The sequence below is a fragment of the Triticum aestivum genome, chromosome 4B (assembly GCF_018294505.1).
Source record: "Triticum aestivum cultivar Chinese Spring chromosome 4B, IWGSC CS RefSeq v2.1, whole genome shotgun sequence".
Taxonomy (NCBI): Eukaryota; Viridiplantae; Streptophyta; class Magnoliopsida; order Poales; family Poaceae; genus Triticum; species Triticum aestivum.
In genome coordinates, this window is record NC_057804.1 from 346,904,130 (window position 1) to 346,921,248 (window position 17,119).

The 17,119-nt window shown below is 49.2% G+C and overlaps 1 long non-coding RNA gene across 9 annotated transcripts; it reads right to left on the bottom strand.

Annotated features, from left to right (window-relative positions):
- Positions 1–467: 467 nt before the first annotated feature.
- LOC123092139 (uncharacterized) lies at positions 468–17,056 on the bottom strand. 9 transcript variants are annotated; one of them, XR_006444305.1, is made up of 5 exons: positions 16,662–17,056; positions 15,698–16,578; positions 14,901–14,981; positions 14,646–14,801; positions 14,147–14,518 (listed from the first exon to the last, which is right to left on the bottom strand). It is a non-coding gene; the product is annotated as an uncharacterized lncRNA (long non-coding RNA). The 9 variants fall into 9 exon arrangements; XR_006444302.1 differs by having other exon boundaries at positions 14,141–14,518; positions 14,901–16,578; XR_006444303.1 differs by having other exon boundaries at positions 14,143–14,801.
- Between the last annotated feature and the right edge of the window lie 63 nt (positions 17,057–17,119).

Here is a 17,119-nt window from a genome sequence, read left to right on the forward strand (position 1 = left end):
ACACGGGGATTCCTCAATTTAGTATGTGCTGTAGTGGTATTCCTCAATCAGCGGAGAGCAATGAACCATCTGATGATCGTCCAAACAGAACTTACAAGAAAAATATCCAACATGATCAAAAACATATTTTATTTTTTATCAGACAACATCCAATACAGAATCATTGGTTGTTTCCTCAACTAAAAAAAATGTGTTGCATGCATAAGTCAGTCGGGTGCCATTCATCTCTGACATAAAATTCAGAGTGCAGAGCCAGTAAGTAATCACCGTTATGGACAACCACACTCCAAATTAGAAAAAAGAGAGGGAAATGTAGCATCAATGTTAGTTAACGGAGTAGACCCACAAATCAAAATTGGAGAGAAGTGATGCAAATTTTCCTCAAACACAGTATTACATCACCCATGCAGTGGTGAAAAAAGAGAGTATAAATCACATGAGAAAAAACACAACCATACATCGTCTACGGGAACCATCTCTAGCCTTAACTCTTAATCAGACTAACCCAGCAGGAGCATACCTGCAACCAAAGGGGAAGGTCGGAAGAATAGCATTCCCCAGGCTTATTCATCGCCCCAGCCCAGGTGCAGCCTCGACCTCGTCGTTAGTAGCAGGACGGAGGCACAGGTCCATCCAGCATGGTCATCTCCTCCATACAACATACTGGATGACTCCGTCCAGCTGAAGTCGATGCCTCACCAATTAACCGCGATCTCCATGTGGCTCCTTCTCATTGTACTTGGCCCTAGTTCATCATGGACTAACACACATTATAGAATTCATAACAAATTCTAACCGAAATTCACATCTGGTGCATAGTATCTAATTCCTTACTCATATAAATAATTGAAAATGTCATTCGTCATGAATCAACATCGTTTGCCGAAAAAGGGTTTCCCCCCGCTTTATAAATAAAGCACCAACACTTACATCCAAGTAACCGATACAAACGCACGCCACACAACCCAAGGCAAGAAACAAGAATGCCAGGTACCGACACACAACTTCAACGACTACCACAAGATGAGAGATCGTCCGGGAAGAAGTGCAACGGACCACGCCGGACCGAGGGTTCCAAGACGATGCCTCCAAGAAGGGCACGACCACGGACCGTCGCCATCGTCCGATCCAAAGATCAGGTTTTCACCCGGAACACGACGGGAGGAGTGAGAGCACCACGACGGAGCCTACAGGGAGGAACACGACATCCGCGGACGCCGCCACTGTCGACCCGTGTACGGACAGGTAAGTGATGAACCCCGGTGCTCCACCCTACCGCTGCATCCCCGGTCGGCCAACCACCTGCAACCATGCCACCCAAGCGGCCGTGGTTGCACGCCCGCATCCGAGTCGCGCAGTCCGCCTACAACCGACGCGACTCCCACCGCCAGGGCCGCCGCCCCGCCACCGGACCACCCCGAGAAGCCCCAAAGGTCACGTCTTGGACAAGATCCATGAGCCCAACCACCTCAGAACCGCCGGCGACCACAGCCTCAAGGGGAACCGAGCCCAGATGGCCGGGGGAAGGGGGAGGAGGAGGAGGAGCCCCCGAGGCCGAATGCCCAGATCCGCAAGAGAGCGCCGGCCACCGCCCGCTGCCGAGGAGGAGGGCGCACGGAACCGCCGAGCTGCATCCATGAGAGGCCACCGGGGAGGCCTTCCCGCGCCGAGCGCCGCCGTCCAGCCGCAGGGGCCCGGCTGGACAAGGGCCGCCTGTGACGCCCGGGTAATTAAGCTACAGTGCTCCTCTGCTAATGATGCCACGTCACCTCAATTATAGTTGCTAATCTCGAGTTAGTTCGAAACCGATTCAAATTCAAGTTCAAAATCAGGCAAACAATAAAAGTCTTCAAATTTTAAAACTAAAATGTTCGGAGTGAACAAAATAATGCACAGGTAATTATTGTGGGGAAACCACAATTTTATAATATGTTAAAGGCTCTAGAGTAATTAAAACAGCAGCTGTGACAATTAATTAAATGCCTTTTATAATTAATAATAATGCAAACTATTTTTATTAGGTGTCAAACTTTTTGGGGCAGTAGAATAAATTATAACATTAATTTAGGAGTTGTATTTATATTTTATAAAACAGAAGTTAAAAGAATAAAATAGAAAAGAAAATAGATAAAGAAAAGAAAACAGAAAACAAAGCAAAAAAAAACATAAAAATAGAAACACCCCCCCCCCCACGCTGGGCCGAGCGGCCCAGCTGGCCTCCGCACCGGCCGGCCCACCAGGCCCAGCCGGCCCTCCTCTCTGGCCTACAAGGCCACCTCCCCGAACCCTATCCCCCACCCAAACCCTATCCACTCGCCCCAGCACCCCTCACGTCGTCCCCCCCCCTCCCGATCCGATCCAGATCGGGGCGAGACCCCCGTCGCCCCCCCCACCTCGCCGACGGCCCCCGCCGCCCCACTGCCGCCCGGACCCCCCCCCTCATCCTCCTCTCCACCGTCCGGGGTCCCCTCCTCCCCTCCGTCGCCCCCAAGCACGAGCAACCGCCGCTGCGGGTCGATCCCGACCCCCTCCGCCTCCCCGACGCCGGCGAGCTCGCCCCCGCCCGCCTCCTCGCCGGTCGTCACCGCCCATGCCGAGCGCCGCCCCGCCGCACCTCACCGGCGCCCCGATGCCCGCTGTCGTCGCCGGACCTCCTGCGCCTCTCCCTCACGGGATCGACCGCGCCGCTTGAGCCCCCCTGCGAACCATCGCCGGACGCCATCGCCGCAGTCCTCTCCGTCACCGGCGCTCCCCATCCCCCTCGCCGATGCCGCCTCGTCGGACCTCCCCGACTCTTCCTCGCGCCCGCTGTCATTGCCCTACGGCCCCAGTGAGCCCCGCCTCTCTTTCCCCTGCTCACCGCGCACTTACATCGCTCGCGCCCGTGGTCACTGCGTCCGCGGCTGTGCTCCGGCCGACGCCCGCTGCTGCGGACTCGCTGGGCCGCACGCTCGCCGCCGCCCCCGTTGCTCCCGTTGTCGACCCGCGCGCCTCGGCGCTCACTCGCCAGCGCCTCTGGCCGCGCCCGGCTACGCCCGCCGCGGCTCCCGCCCCGCTCCGGCCGGCCGGCCTAGCCACTGGCGGACCACCCATGTTGCTGCGCCGGGTCATGGGTTCCGCCCTCTAACGGGCGCCCCGCAGCCCCGCAGCCCCCGCGCGCCCATGCGCCCGCTAACCCGCATCAGCCCCTCTGGGCCAATGACAAACGGGGCCCGCGCCCCAGAACAAAAAAAAGGATAATAATAAATATAATTAAATACTAAATAATCAATTAATTAAGTAAATAACTAACTTAATTAATTCTGTTAAACTAATTAATTAAATTAGTTAACCTAATTAAATGTAGTTAATAAACCTAATCATTTTAGTTAGACTAACTAACCTGATTAGTTAGTCTTTGACAATGTCAACCGGGACCCGCTGGTCAGGTTGACCAGTCAACCATTGTTGACTGCTAATGTCAGCATGACATCATGCTGACGTCGTAAATCTATTTTCGAATTAAATTAAATAATTAATTAAATTCCAGAAATTAATAAAATCTTTAAAAAATCATATCTTTTAATCAGTAACTCGGATTAAAATATTTTCAACATGAAAGTTGCTCAGAACGACGAGACGAATCCGGATACGCGGTCCGTTCGTCCGCCACACACCCCTAACCTATCGAACCCGCAACTTACCCCTCCGGCTCCTCTGCCCGAAAACACGAAACACCGGGAATACTTTTCCGGATGTTTTCCCCCCTTCACCGGTATCACCTACTACCGCGTTAGGGCACACCGAACATCGCGTATTGCCTTGTTATATTTTGTGATGCTTTGTTTGCTCTGTATTCATTATTTCTTCCCCCTCTTCTCTTCGGTAGACTACGAGACCGACGCTGCTGTTGACCAGTTCGACTACGGAGTTGACGACTCCTCTCTCTTGCCAGAGCAACCAGGCAAGCCCCCCCCCCTTGATCACCAGATATCGCCTACTCTTCTCTATACTGCTTGCATTAGAGTAGTGTAGCATGTTACTGCTTTCCGTTAATCCTATTCTGATGCATAGCCTGTCATTGTTGCTACAGTCATTGATACCTTACCCGCAATCCTAAATGCTTAGTATAGGATGCTAGTTCATCATCAGTGACCCTACACTCTTGTCCGTCTGCTATGCTATACTACTGGGTTGTGATCACTTCGGGAGGTGATCACGGGCATATACTTTATACTTTACACTGTTACATTACTGGTGATACTGTTTGGAGATGGGGGCTGAAGGGGCAGGTGGCTCCATCCAGGTAGTGGTGGGCCTGAGTTCCCGACGGCCCCCGACGGTTACTTTGTGGCGGAGCGACAGGGCAGGTTGAGACCACCTAGGAGACAGGTGGGCCTGGCCCTGTTCGGCGTTCGCGGATACTTAACACGCTTAACGAGATCTTGGTATTTGATCTGAGTCGGCTACGAGCCTATACGCACTAACCATCTACGCGGGAGTAGTTATGGGTATCCCGACGTCGTGGTATCAGCCGAAGCACTTCAGACGTCAGCGACGGAGCGGCGCGCGCCGGATTGGACTGGAACGCCTACTAGGCTAGGTCTGCTTCCGGCCGCCCTCGCAACGTGCAGGTGTGCTCAGGGCGATGGGCCCAGACCCCTGCGCGCTTAGGTTTAGACCGGCGTGCTGGCCTCTCTGTTGTGCCTAGGTGGGGCTGCGACGTGTTGATCTTCCGAGGCCGGGCATGACCCAGGAAAGTGTGTCCGGCCAAATGGGATCGAGCGTGTTGGGCTATGTGGTGCACCCCTGCAGGGAAGTTAATCTATTCGAATAGCCGTGATCTTCGGTAATAGGACGACTTGGAGTTGTACCTTGACCTTATGACAACTAGAACCGGATACTTAATAAAACACACCCTTCCAAGTTCCACAGATAACCCGGTGATCGCTTTTCCGCAGGGCGACGAGGAGAGGATCGCCGGGTAGGATTATGCTATGCGATGCTACTTGGAGATGCTACTTGGAGATGCTACTTGGAGGACTTCAACCTACTCTCTTCTACATGCTGCAAGACGGAGGCTGCTAGAAGCGTAGTCTTCGATAAGACTAGCTACCCCCCTTTTATTCTGGCATTCTGCAGTTCAGTCCACCGATATGGCCTCCTTACACATATACCCATGCATATGTAGTGTAGTTCCTTGCTTGCGAGTACTTTGGATGAGTACTCACGGTTGCTTTCTCCCCCCTTTTTCCCCTTTCCTTTCTTTCTGGTTGTCGCAACCAGATGCTGGAGTCCCGGAGCCAGACGCCACCGTCGACGACGACCCCTACTACACCGGAGGTGCCTACTACTACGTGCAGCCCGCTGACGACGTCCAGGAGTAGTTAGGAGGATCCCAGGCAGGAGGCCTGCGCCTCTTTCGATCTGTATCCAGTTTGTGCTAGCCTTCTTAAGGCAAACTTGTTTAACTTATGTCTGTACTCAGATATTGTTGCTTCCGCTGACTCGTCTATGATCGAGCACTTGTATTCGAGCCCTCGAGGCCCCTGGCTTGTATTATGATGCTTGTATGACTTATTTATGTTTTAGAGTTGTGTTGTGATATCTTCCCGTGAGTCCCTGATCTTGATCGTACACATTTGCGTGCATGATTAGTGTATGATTGAATCGGGGGCGTCACAAGTTGGTATCAGAGCCGACTGCCTGTAGGAATCCCCCTTTCCAACTCCTTGGCCGAAGTCGAGTCTAGTCGTTGAAAAACTTTTACTAACATGGCTGTGTGGCCCATGGGCCCACGTCGCCGTCGGGAGGTATTAGGATCTTTTATTCCTCGACCTTTACTCTGGGATTCTGAACTCTCTTCTATTCGGGTTAAACGATTTTTACAAAAATCTAACATTAGGTTCTCGAAAATACTTTCTCCCGGAGAGGCCCTTCAGTCCAGATGATCACCGACTGCACCAGAAGATTTCGAAGATACTCTTCGATTTTCTCTTGAGACCTTGTGCCCGTTGCCTTTGCAATTCCCTACCACTGAAATATCCCTATGGATAAATACTTACACCTGTCGTGCTTACTTTTATTCTCAGTCGATCTTGTTATTACAGGATACCCTGAGAACATTTTGTGCCTACTGCCTTGCAGTTCTTTGCCACCTGAATACCCCTAAGAATAACTTCTCGCACCTTCCGAGTATCCCCTCATCCCAGTTGTTCAGGTGTTTCACAAAAGTCCTTGAAATACTATTCAATCCTCCGAAATCCTTAGCAGCTTTATTGCTCTGCAAATACTTGTCTACTAGCATTATGGGTGCTTCCCATATATCTGGCAATATTCACTAGTATCTTTTGACACCGTCATTTTGATCCTATTGATTCAACATGTGTGCGAATGCACACAATCATCTATCAACCCTTCTAACTTATCTTTCCGACTGTGACATCATTTTTGAACATGAGCTGGTTCTCGACCAAACTATTTGTTGCCAATTGTGCCTCTGGTTTATCCAACTTATCCATCCTTGGTCAGAGCGACTGCTTCTGATCTTTTGTTTTGGAAATCATAATTCCTTTGTTATCTAAGCATCAAATTATTCCGATGTTCTATAATATGATGCCCGTGCATTCTTTCTGGAATACCGTTACTCACCTCAACTCCGTTGTGGATCGCCCGATCCATTGTTGGATTGCTATCCGACAGTGTCCTTCATATTCAATCACCTTGTGAGTTCTTCCCCTGATACATAGTGCCTTTGGTAGATTGTATCATCTGCTTGGCCAACCATGCTCTGCTTTCGAGTTGGTGGTATTTACTATTGAAGTTTGTGGTATATGTTCCTAAGATGCCCTGATGGGTTGAACCTACGCCTTCCCTAATCCGTGTGAACCCGAAAGATTACACGGGTCATATTTATCTGGTATTGCACCAGGTAAAAAAACACTTTCAACAACTAATGTCATTTTCGAAATACGAGAGGTGAATGAAAGGTTATGCATTGAAGAAGTGGGAGTCGACCTTGAACTTTGCGTTCATGCCCATGGACACGATGTACATCTTCTCATCGAAGCTTCTTTTAAAATCAATTATTCCCTTGGTATAAGTTCATCTTATATCTGAGATCTGGCCTTTTTGCAATCGTGGTTCTGACCATGTTCTCCTTTAAATATCATGTCCTGTGCAAGTTTAAGCACTTGTCTTCTATAGAGCAATACCCCAGTTCAACTTCTAGTTTGATCTGTCGTCGAGTATTACCACCTGGTATCTCGAGATTATCTTGGAACTGCATAATTTCTTATGAGTTCTTCATCAAGTACTACATACTCACCGATTCCAATTTTTCGCGGGCTCTGAGTTATTGAACACTCAAAGACCCCGATAACTGAACCGAGTCCGCTCTACGGTTCAACAACTCTTCAGTAAGCTTCTATAAGTACGAGTTTGTACCCGATCACGCCATTCCTAGCCTGTTTGGCTATATCATTGTCGTGACAATTCTAACTGTGCTACCTGGTCCTTATTCTCGGAGCACCAATTTTCGACGATGAACTAACCTTACGTCGATCTTCCTTGTCTTATCGTCTCACCTCAAACAACAAACTTGATTTCAAATTTGTGACGTACCCATGGTTCCAATAACCTTTCGCTTCATCATTCGTTTGACTTGATGTCATCGCCGACCGATTACATCTCCATGAAACCTCTCGACAGGAATTGTCATGATCATCGTCAACATTTCGAGCTCCTTAAGGATATCAATTGAATTCCTGATGAGAAATACCATCCTTGCCCTCGATGATTTGTGTTATCATCGACCACTTGATTGCCTTCTGTTCAACACAAACTTGTTCGTGTTTTGTGTTATACCTTGAGATCCTTGCTATCCAGCATTGTTCTCCCTTACCTTGGAGTATTGCCATCTTTTATGTCAAGAATGTTGTGAGAATTTCACCACCTCTCAAGAATTCTTGGTATCGTGATACTTCTCACCATCACCATTCTTTCTTGGTCCTCGTGTTGATTCCAACCGGGGTACCAACAAGTGAACGGTGTTGTTTGGATTCTGCACTTCTAGCAACCCTATTGCTTTGAAGTTAATGGTCGGTCGTTCGTTCTTAAACTATTGATTATTGAATCACCATTCTAACATTGGTCGTGCAACCCAGCCCATATTTCGGGTGCACCTTTCAACCAATGTTTAATTGTGTATGTTTTCCTCGAGCATACATCATTATACCATTTGAGCTGACAAATGTCATCTTCTTGTTCACATTATCGTGGAAATCCATCCGTTTGGAATTCTCGATGAATTGTCGCTGAGCCCATCAGCCACCTTCTCATCCCCTCCTTGGTTTAATGATGAATTATTGCTTCAGAAACCCGCTCCCATAGTTCATTTCCCCGAGAATCTTACAATGTCATCTCGTCAATTTGCGTTGCACCTTTTCTTCTCAGGTATCCTAAGTCTGAGGTATCCTGACACCAATCATACCTGAACCTTGGTCAGATGTGATGGTTTGAACATATTCATTGGTCTTTAACCCGATAAGGTGATGTCATCCTAACACACCTGCCCGGAGGGCCTATTGTTATAGTTCTTCCTTTTAGCAGTGTTAGTCATTCTTTCGTGAGGAAATTGTAAGACTTATTCTATAAGTTATTCCTGATGAATCCTTTGTGTATCCGAAGTATGACCTTTACATGAAGACCATGTCAATGCTATCTCGAAGCATGTCAATGGTACTCCGATTTTCAACAGGAACATTTGAAGCACGATGCTAAATTTTATTTATCGTTTATCCTAACACCGTTGTATGGGTAATTTCATGAAATTTCTCTCCCCTACCTAAGGAGTTTTCTACATAATATCCTGTCATGGATATCATGCTCTGTTTGTCCTTGGGAAGGATATACCCCTAATATACGTGTTTAAGCACATTTTCCTTCCCGTTATTTTGTTCAAACTTACTTGTAAACTACTTAACCGAGCAGTGGTAATCCCCTGCTTAGGTAAACACCTCGGTGTACCTTCCTGTCTGGTGTAACCCTGTTTCTACTGTTGATAACTTCCGGTAACCGCCGATGGACGAGAACTTTGCCTATTGGTCCGCCTCGTTCAACGAGCAGGAAAATGGTTCTCTTCGTCCCTCGCCCTTGGTACCTATGTTGTTGCCGACATGACCCGTAGACTCTCCTCTGACATGCCTTGCTTACATGATTGTGCAAGACGTCACCGCATTTCCTACTTTTAACCCACATGGTGGGCCCATAACCCACAGTTCCACAGGATCAAAACCTGACTTTCCTATACACCCTATTGTCGAAGTTATTCCTCGCGCTTGGCTTCGTATTTAATTCACGGGCCACCTTCCTAATGCTCTATTCTGGTATCAGACGCAATACTTACTCTCGCTGCTCTGAAACCCTTTCTCACTCTGGTTCAGACTTCGAGCAACTATCTATCCACTTGGAACCTCTTATTGTACCTTCGTACCTTACTCTTGATGTATTCGATATGTTCGACTCAAGAGATAATCTTATGCTCATTCATGGGTTAACCCCCAGATTGTTTCCCTCATAAGCATTCTGTCGTAGCCGAGTTGCCCCCTTACCTATTCGTAAGTACGTTGGAGTTCCCGAGAAAAGAACGACATCACCATGATGACCTGAAGCAGAGAAGTGAAGACAACCATGTAATGGATCGACCTCCTCGAGAAGAGTAGCCAAGACCAACAAGACCCGTTAGAATTTCGCAACCTAATCCCTTCCCCGCACTTCCCCTCTTAAATCTCGGGACGAGATTTCTTGTAGTGGAGGAGAATTGTGACGCCCGGGTAATTAAGCTACAGTGCTCCTCTGCTAATGATGCCACGTCACCTCAATTATAGTTGCTAATCTCGAGTTAGTTCGAAACCGATTCAAATTCAAGTTCAAAATCAGGCAAACAATAAAAGTCTTCAAATTTTAAAACTAAAATGTTCGGAGTGAACAAAATAATGCACAGGTAATTATTGTGGGGAAACCACAATTTTATAATATGTTAAAGGCTCTAGAGTAATTAAAACAGCAGCTGTGACAATTAATTAAATGCCTTTTATAATTAATAATAATGCAAACTATTTTTATTAGGTGTCAAACTTTTTGGGGCAGTAGAATAAATTATAACATTAATTTAGGAGTTGTATTTATATTTTATAAAACAGAAGTTAAAAGAATAAAATAGAAAAGAAAATAGATAAAGAAAAGAAAACAGAAAAAAAGCAAAAAAAAAACATAAAAATAGAAACACCCCCCCCCACGCTGGGCCGAGCGGCCCAGCTGGCCTCCGCACCGGCCGGCCCACCAGGCCCAGCCGGCCCTCCTCTCTGGCCTACAAGGCCACCTCCCCGAACCCTATCCCCCACCCAAACCCTATCCACTCGCCCCAGCACCCCCCACGTCGTTCCCCCCTCCCGATCCGATCCAGATCGGGGCGAGACCCCCGTCGCCCCCCCCCACCTCGCCGACGGCCCCCGCCGCCCCACTGCCGCCCGGACCCCCCCCCCTCATCCTCCTCTCCACCGTCCGGGGTCCCCTCCTCCCCTCCGTTGCCCCCAAGCACGAGCAACCGCCGCCGCGGGTCGATCCCGACCCCCTCCGCCTCCCCGACGCCGGTGAGCTCGCCCCCGCCCGCCTCCTCGCCGGTCGTCACCGCCCATGCCGAGCACCGCCCCGCCGCACCTCACCGGCGCCCCGATGCCCGCTGTCGTCGCCGGACCTCCTGCGCCTCTCCCTCACGGGATCGACCGCGCCGCTTGAGCCCCCCTGCGAACCATCGCCGGACGCCATCGCCGCGGTCCTCTCCGTCACCGGCGCTCCCCATCCCCCTCGCCGATGCCGCCTCGTCGGACCTCCCCGACTCTTCCTCGCGCCCGCTGTCATTGCGCTACGGCCCCAGTGAGCCCCGCCTCTCTTTCCCCTGCTCACCGCGCACTTACATCGCTCGCGCCCGTGGTCACTGCGTCCGCGGCTGTGCTCCGGCCGACGCCCGCTACTGCGGACTCGCTGGGCCGCACGCTCGCCGCCGCCCCCGTTGCTCCCGTTGTCGACCCGCGCGCCTCGGCGCTCACTCGCCAGCGCCTCTGGCCGCGCCCGGCTACGCCCGCCGCGGCTCCCGCCCCGCTCCGGCCGGCCGGCCTAGCCACTGGCGGACCACCCATGTTGCTGCGCCGGGTCATGGGTTCCGCCCGCTAACGGGCGCCCCGCAGCCCCGCAGCCCCCGCGCGCCCATGCGCCCGCTAACCCGCATCAGCCCCTCTGGGCCAATGACAAACGGGGCCCGCGCCCCAGAACAAAAAAAAGGATAATAATAAATATAATTAAATACTAAATAATCAATTAATTAAGTAAATAACTAACTTAATTAATTCTGTTAAACTAATTAATTAAATTAGTTAACCTAATTAAATGTAGTTAATAAACCTAATCATTTTAGTTAGACTAACTAACCTGATTAGTTAGTCTTTGACTATGTCAACCGGGACCCGTTGGTCAGGTTGACCAGTCAACCATTGTTGACTGCTGATGTCAGCATGACATCATGCTGACGTCGTAAATCTATTTTCGAATTAAATTAAATAATTAATTAAATTCCAGAAATTAATAAAATCTTTAAAAAATCATATCTTTTAATCAGTAACTCGGATTAAAATATTTTCAACATGAAAGTTGCTCAGAACGACGAGACGAATCCGGATACGCGGTCCGTTCGTCCGCCACACACCCCTAACCTATCGAACCCGCAACTTACCCCTCCGGCTCCTCTGCCCGAAAACACGAAACACCGGGAATACTTTTCCGGATGTTTTCCCCCCTTCACCGGTATCACCTACTACCGCGTTAGGGCACACCGAACATCGCGTATTGCCTTGTTATATTTTGTGATGCTTTGTTTGCTCTGTATTCATTATTTCTTCCCCCTCTTCTCTTCGGTAGACTACGAGACCGACGCTGCTGTTGACCAGTTCGACTACGGAGTTGACGACTCCTCTCTCTTGCCAGAGCAACCAGGCAAGCCCCCCCCCCCTTGATCACCAGATATCGCCTACTCTTCTCTATACTGCTTGCATTAGAGTAGTGTAGCATGTTACTGCTTTCCGTTAATCCTATTCTGATGCATAGCCTGTCATTGTTGCTACAGTCATTGATACCTTACCCGCAATCCTAAATGCTTAGTATAGGATGCTAGTTTATCATCAGTGACCCTACACTCTTGTCCGTCTGCTATGCTATACTACTGGGTTGTGATCACTTCGGGAGGTGATCACGGGCATATACTTTATACTTTACACTGTTACATTACTGGTGATACTGTTTGGAGATGGGGGCTGAAGGGGCAGGTGGCTCCATCCAGGTAGTGGTGGGCCTGAGTTCCCGACGGCCCCCGACGGTTACTTTGTGGCGGAGCGACAGGGCAGGTTGAGACCACCTAGGAGACAGGTGGGCCTGGCCCTGTTCGGCGTTTGCGGATACTTAACACGCTTAACGAGATCTTGGTATTTGATCTGAGTCGGCTACGAGCCTATACGCACTAACCATCTACGCGGGAGTAGTTATGGGTATCCCGACGTCGTGGTATCAGCCGAAGCACTTCAGACGTCAGCGACGGAGCGGCGCGCGCCGGATTGGACTGGAATGCCTACTAGGCTAGGTCTGCTTCCGGCCGCCCTCGCAACGTGCAGGTGTGCTCAGGGCGATGGGCCCAGACCCCTGTGCGCTTAGGTTTAGACCGGCGTGCTGGCCTCTCTGTTGTGCCTAGGTGGGGCTGCGACGTGTTGATCTTCCGAGGCCGGGCATGACCCAGGAAAGTGTGTCCGGCCAAATGGGATCGAGCGTGTTGGGCTATGTGGTGCACCCCTGCAGGGAAGTTAATCTATTCGAATAGCCGTGATCTTCGGTAACAGGACGACTTGGAGTTGTACCTTGACCTTATGACAACTAGAACCGGATACTTAATAAAACACACCCTTCCAAGTTCCACAGATAACCCGGTGATCGCTTTTCCGCAGGGCGACGAGGAGAGGATCGCCGGGTAGGATTAGGCTATGCGATGCTACTGGAGATGCTACTTGGAGATGCTACTTGGAGGACTTCAACCTACTCTCTTCTACATGCTGCAAGACGGAGGCTGCTAGAAGCGTAGTCTTCGATAAGACTAGCTACCCCCCTTTTATTCTGGCATTCTGCAGTTCAGTCCACCGATATGGCCTCCTTACACATATACCCATGCATATGTAGTGTAGTTCCTTGCTTGCGAGTACTTTGGATGAGTACTCACGGTTGCTTTCTCCCCCCTTTTTTCCCCTTTCCTTTCTTTCTGGTTGTCGCAACCAGATGCTGGAGTCCCGGAGCCAGACGCCACCGTCGACGACGACCCCTACTACACCGGAGGTGCCTACTACTACGTGCAGCCCGCTGACGACGTCCAGGAGTAGTTAGGAGGATCCCAGGCAGGAGGCCTGCGCCTCTTTCGATCTGTATCCAGTTTGTGCTAGCCTTCTTAAGGCAAACTTGTTTAACTTATGTCTGTACTCAGATATTGTTGCTTCCGCTGACTCGTCTATGATCGAGCACTTGTATTCGAGCCCTCGAGGCCCCTAGCTTGTATTATGATGCTTGTATGACTTATTTATGTTTTAGAGTTGTGTTGTGATATCTTCCCGTGAGTCCCTGATCTTGATCGTACACATTTGCATGCATGATTAGTGTACGATTGAATCGGGGGCGTCACACCGCCCACCTCCACCGCTGCCGTGCCGCCCCGCCACCTGAGATCCACGGCGAGAAGGGCCGCCCGCGACCCGGTCGCCCGCGACCCGCAGCGCCAGACGAGGCGCCGAGGCGCTGCTGCGAGGCAGCCGCCGCCGCCACCACCCGCCGGCCTGCACCACCACCATGTCGCCTGTCGCCCGACGCCACGCCGCCGTCGCTGGCCTACTCCAGAGCGCCGCCGCACCGCTACGCCCGGCACAAGTGCAACATCCCCACCGGCGAGATCCGGCCCGCGCCGCACCCCCCCGCGCAAGGAGACGAGATGGCCCCGCCGCCGCCGGCGACGACCGGGCTTCGCCCGCTCGTGCCCCTTGGCGGCGGCGAGGGAGGAGAGAGAGAAGGGGAGGGTGGCGGCGGCGGCGCTAGGGTTGCCCCCCGGACGCCCGCGGGAGCGTTGCGAGAGGGAGGGGGGGGGGGAATCCGGGCCGTTTCCATCAACATCGTTTACACTAACACATATTACATAAATCATTAAAAAAAACTAACCTAATTTCACATCAAGTGCATAGTATCTAATTCCTTACTTGTACAAATGATTGAAAATATCTTCATGAATCAGCATGCCACTCGAATACAGATATCATGCATCTTTATATATATTGCATCACTTATATAATCTCCAGTCTAAAATCACACTCCAATGTATAGTTCCCTGAAAGATTCTCCATAATGGCATGTAGATGAATTCTAGCATATGAACAAAGTGCAGCCTTGTTGCCCTTCTCATGTTCTGCGAAATCGGAAGTTTGGAATCATTTCCTAAGCATAGAATGTAAATGCAGCCCTGTTGACCCTTCTCACTGTAGTATAATGTAGGTAGATAGGTGGTTGTTTGGTAGTAGCAAGAGAAAACTCACAGATCACGACTTTGTTACTTAAGAAACCATTTCAAGTCTGAGCTATAATCCTTTCACACTCGATCACCTCGTGTTAAATCCAAATTCTGAAACCACATTATCATTTCCACCAAAGAAATTCATAACCCTGATGGCCATTAGGATTCTTCAAATGGACTGGCCCAACAGAAAACAAAAATAATATGTAGGCATGAGAGTCTGACACATATTGCATTTCAGATCTAGCTAGTGAAATGAAGAGTTGGAAACACGGACAGTGTATAGTGTAAGGAGATGCAGTGTGTGTCCAGCTCACAGTGTTGACCTTTGTATATGTATAGTATAAGTATCTTAGCACTTTTTCCCGTGGAGACATGCAAACGGACAAATTAGATAGTAAGCTAAAAGGAAACAGTGCCTTTGCACATGATAATATTATACATGAATGAATTCTTAAGCATATAACATGATCGTGCTTAATACATAGACAGTATTCCAACTCAAGCCAACACATCAATATTCAGTAACAGAAACTTAGAAGTTCCCTTTTACTCTAACCTGTTTTAAGAAGATCACTTTCTATCAGATAACCCTTCTCTTTTATTATATTGTTTGCCTGCATATACTCCCTCCTTTCCGGTTTATAGGGCTCAATTCAAAAATCTCACCAACCAAGGTAGATGGTGAGTGGTGGAATACCTTTTGTAATTTGCAAAAGCACCCAATTAATGCTCTTGTTTTCCTCAAAAATTTATGTTTACCAATGCATTAATTGCAATGCATGCATGCATAAAGAATATGCATTGGTCAATTTTCTCTTAACACTTACATGCAATGATTTAATGCACCCTGGAATCTGAACATGTGATGAGGAATAACCAAATTGAGCCTTATAAAATGGGAAAACTAAAATTTTGAGATAAGCCCTATAAACCGGAAAGGAGGGAGTACTTCTCTTCAAGGACTGCTAGGGCGCATTCAGTTTCATGTATCTTTTTCAGGAAAAGAATTAAAAAAGAGTACAAACGATCATTCAGTCATTCGACAAGCGTATGACAAGAAAACATGTGTACCTGCAATGTCTGAAGCTTTTCGCTTAAGTCTGCACTTAACACTTTCTGAGAATTGTACGGTCCTCAGAGCTCTTCCAATTGCTATTACAATTATAAATCATAATTTTAGTTCTCAAATCAGTAAGAATTCCAAATCGACGCCGCCACCTTGTATTTTGACTGCAAATCAAGCCTGACATAGCCTGAAATGTTTATCCAGCATACTCAAGCCTAATATTTACAGCCTAGTATATAAGTATAAATAACACAAAGAGCATAGAACCTTCTTTTCAACTTCATCGGCTAGGTACACAAAGAGCATAGAGCCTTCTTTTCAACTTCATCGACCAGGTATTGTTACCATGGAATATAGGTACACAACGAGCATACAGTTCTGCTATAGATAAACAACCTGAATAACTATAGTGACTTAAAGTATATGGCTTTTGAAACGGCCTATGCTCAAGGTGAAGCAAATGATTGCAGAAAAAATAGCTTATTTCCAAGAAAGATCCGGAATCAAGCAAAAATAAGTTTTTATGATTCCTGTTGTGATCAAGTTACTGGAATTGGAACCTTGCAAAAAAATAAAAAAAATTAGTTCCACAACGTGGACGTTCAAGATAATTAAATCGCTGGACGTTACCTCCTTAAAGATAATTTACAAGACATGACTCTGGATTCCTCCAAGGCAATAGATATCGCATAACAGAGATTGTTAAATTTGACAGGATCATCAAGCTTAACCGTGAAGCACACAAGGCTGCACTTAGTAGCGAGCAATGTTCAGCCCCATCACCACCACACGATCATACATCAGGAATAATCCAAAGCTACAAGGCAATGCAAAATCACAAAATCCATGGGGCATTATCCAGCCGCAGCACCGCAACACGATCAAGCTGGAACAAAATTGCAAAATCGCGAATCAATCAGCCAGCAGAGAGTTGAGGAGGACAAATTTAGCATCAGGCGACAACAGAACCTTGCTGACTCCGCGAAGGGGGAACCCTAGGGGGCGGGGGGGGGGGTGGAGGATGGGAGCGAGGTTCGGTGATGTGGCCATGTGGGCGACGACCGCTGGCTCCACTTCGTCCAAGGGCGAGCACGGGGTAGGCAGTGTACCGTGTGAGGCGGCGCGGCGGCGCAGACCGTTGAAGTGGCGTTGGATGAAGAGGGGAACATCGACGAGATGGATGCAGCGGCCGCACGGGCTACATGGCGGCGGATCGAAAGATCTATGCCAACGAGTTGGTGCGCGAGTCTGTGGTGTGGGCTGGGCGGCGAGACCTTTCACGCGAGAAAGATGAGATCGGGAGCGCATGGGTGGGGAGACCGGGCGGGGCGTGGGACGTGCGTTCGTGGGCGATCGCACGAGGTGGAACCATCCAAGGAGGTCGAACCATCACGACGTTCGATCCTCCTTTAATAGTAGAGATTCCA